The 3,144-nt window shown below is 38.6% G+C and overlaps 1 long non-coding RNA gene across 1 annotated transcript; it reads right to left on the reverse strand.

Moving 5' to 3' along the window:
- Positions 1 to 342: 342 nt before the first annotated feature.
- Positions 343 to 1,190, reverse strand: LOC106955336 (uncharacterized). Its single transcript, XR_001426555.1, has 2 exons — positions 470 to 1,190; positions 343 to 395 (listed from the first exon to the last, which is right to left on the reverse strand). It is a non-coding gene; the product is annotated as an uncharacterized LOC106955336 (long non-coding RNA).
- Between the last annotated feature and the right edge of the window lie 1,954 nt (positions 1,191 to 3,144).

Here is a 3,144-nt window from a genome sequence, read left to right on the forward strand (position 1 = left end):
AAAGAAAGTCTTTACTTCTCCTTCAATGAACTTCTGAAACATGAAAGCATTTCGTTATGCCAAACGTAAAAGCCTCCAAGTTTTGGCTTTCCACATGTTTTTTCAAACTTCAAACTTTTTTTCACATTTTGTCACAACCATAAAATTATTATTCTCTTCAATTTTGTGAGAGACCAACACGTAGAGATACGCAATTGTGAACTGGAAGGAAAATGACGCACGATGTGAATACATATGGCATCCATATGTATACACCTCCTCTAAGTTAATATTAAACCTATTAGGGCACATTTTCACAAACCCAAAAAGACAAAGAACCCAAAAATGCAGGCAGACACAGAGCATGTTTAGAAAGGTTTATTCTCAACATGCAACTGGTGGGAGTCGGAAAATCTCTGTAGAGAAAGAGTACAGTTTAGGAGCCGTAGAGAAGTCAGAATTTGCAAACATTAAATAGAAAGCCACTCACCTTTTTCTGGACCAGGATACAGGCTTTGATCGGAGATGGATGTCCCTACATGCTTTTTATCCTTTGTGAGCATCCAAAAGAAGGTGACCGTCTCTGTATCCAAACATTTCCTTTCCTGCCTGCAAGCTGTGTTGTTGCTTACACCTCTCTTGAGAGGAACTAGGAAGCAGAGAGCGTACAGGATGATGTCACAACAGGTAATGGGAAAAAAAAAAACAACAACAAAAAAACAGAGCAGGCTTGGTTCAGCACACAGAAGTCAGAAGACACAGCAGTGACAAATTCAGGATCCAGAGGGATAACAGTGAGATGGGCAAGAGTCACGGACAAAGACGGAGGGATAAGACTGTTTATCCTAGGGCTTGGTAAGGCTTGGTGGTCAGGGCACAGAAACAGAGTCGATGCCCAGAGATCAGATGCTTGGCAGAAGTCGGATGAAGGCAAGAGAGAAGAATCCAGGGCACAAAGTTCTAATGAGGAGGTCAGACAAGGGCATGGAAGAAATGCTGGACATCTAGTGGGGGGAGGTTTCAACAATCAGGCACCGACAAGGAGGCAGGAGAGCGCTTCAACAGAACAGATCACATGTAGGTGAAATCATGCTGATTGCAGCAGAGGAGGTGTGTGTGACCAGGAAGGAGAAAAGGGTGACACGTATGCATCGATGGCGATTTTTAAGCTTTACCACAAATTTGTAGCATACATGTTAAACATATGCAGTGATGTGGCCTATCGGAAGCCAAGGTTTTGGCTTGAAAAAGGAAAGGTAAATAACAGACACATAATTCATATTTAATGTTGGTACCATATATTAAAGTGACTTGGAAAAAAAAAAAAAAAAAACTAAATAAATAAAAAAAAAATTCCCCATATTTACAATCTGCAGACCGTATCGCACCTGGTTTAGTCGATCGCGATACAAATCAAAAAGGAATAGAACCCAAAAAATGGAAAACATTTGTAGAGGCACTAGATTGAAGGACGGTTCACATCATACACACAAGTACCATTTTTGTCCATATAATAATGCAAGCCTTGCCAGAAAAAAAAAAGTTCAAATACTTTGTTAAACATCTCACATTGACCATCTCAGAGAATATTGGCTGCACTCAAAGACTGACGATTTGAAGTCATCAGTACTACACCCTTAGGTCTGACCCCCATTAGAGACTACACTCACCATCCAACTGAGTTGAAATTGGCACTATAGGAGTAAGAGTAGACTTTCATGAGTGTACAGTTTCCACAGCTTTGATGAAGCAGGGCCTAAAGTTTTCAGGCTTGAATAGGTCTGGTAATCCATTCCTAATGGAGCCATTTTTCTCAAGATCACATTTAGTTGCACTAATCCTGACTGGAGAGGAATAGTGGCAGTGTCTTCTCGAGACTACGGCGCTGACATTTCAAAGTTTTGATGTGAATTGTGTGACCAATGGCACAAAAACAAAAACAGTTAATGAGATTTTAATTTCAAACCCAATAGATTTTTATTTCCTGGAGCTGGCGGTGAAACACGTTTCCATGTTCTTTTACAAAGGCTTGGGATTCCTCTGGACTCTGAGACATTCGCCGATGTCTTGAGAAGTACCAGGTAGAAGAGCATGTGGATTTTAGGAGGATGGAAAATAACAAATTAAGTTTTGACTTTCGACTGGCCTCGGTCAGATACTATAAACGATTTAGTCGTGAAATGTGCAACTGCATTAATCTGAATAAGCATAAACAAACAGCGTCAAAGGCTTTGAGACTCCACTGAATCCTAATGACAGTTCTCATCCACAAATGGACAAAACGTATGACAGTGATGAATCTTTCCAGAATCTGCTGGTATACCAAAATTTCTTCTTTTATTTTTTTGATTTTAAGCTTCTCCATTTCTAATTTTTGCAAGGTACGTTTTCGAAATAATAGTAAGAAGACACAAAATTAACACAAACAGTCAAACATGGTAGTGTGAGGGTCTTGGACTGCTTTGCTTCCTCGGGACATAAAATACTTGTCATAATTAATAGAATTGCTCTCTACCAGAACCTCTAGATGCAGAACATCCAGCCAATGTTCACTTTGTGACCTTAAGCTCAAAATCATTTGGACAAAGCAGCAGCACAATGATCCGGCGCACACCACCAATCCACCTATAAATGTCTGAGTGGCATTAAGTCTGAACCTAAATCTTACTGAGATTCTGTGGTATAACCTCAGACCGATTACGATTACAATTCCTGATTGAAAACCCTCCATTGTGGCTGATTTAAAACTATTCTGCTAATAGAAATGGTAAAAAAAATAAATAAAAAATAAATCTGATTGCCAACACTTATTATTGCAAACACTTAAAATACCTTCTCACCTCGGGTCAGGTTGGTTTGGATTGCTTTTTTGCTTAACGAATGAAATAATTATTTGAAAGCTGCTTTCAATTATTCAACATATTTTTAAATCCAGGGTAATGATCGGAAACATCTAAGAGAGATAAAAATGAAAAACAGAATTAATTTGGGTAAAATATGTTGCTCTTAGAAGAAAGTAAACACCACTGTTAGACCTGTTCAGTTCTTGTTACAGAGCAACATTGTTGGAATGAGCTTTGATGAATATTTAAATAATCACCAAAATATATGAATTCGACTACTGCAGGATTATCATTTGTAGGAGAAGCCATTTTTATCACCAAT

This window comes from Poecilia latipinna, unplaced genomic scaffold (genome assembly GCF_001443285.1).
Source record: "Poecilia latipinna isolate Pla-1442-1.1 unplaced genomic scaffold, P_latipinna-1.0 Scaffold726, whole genome shotgun sequence".
NCBI lineage: Eukaryota > Metazoa > Chordata > Actinopteri > Cyprinodontiformes > Poeciliidae > Poecilia > Poecilia latipinna.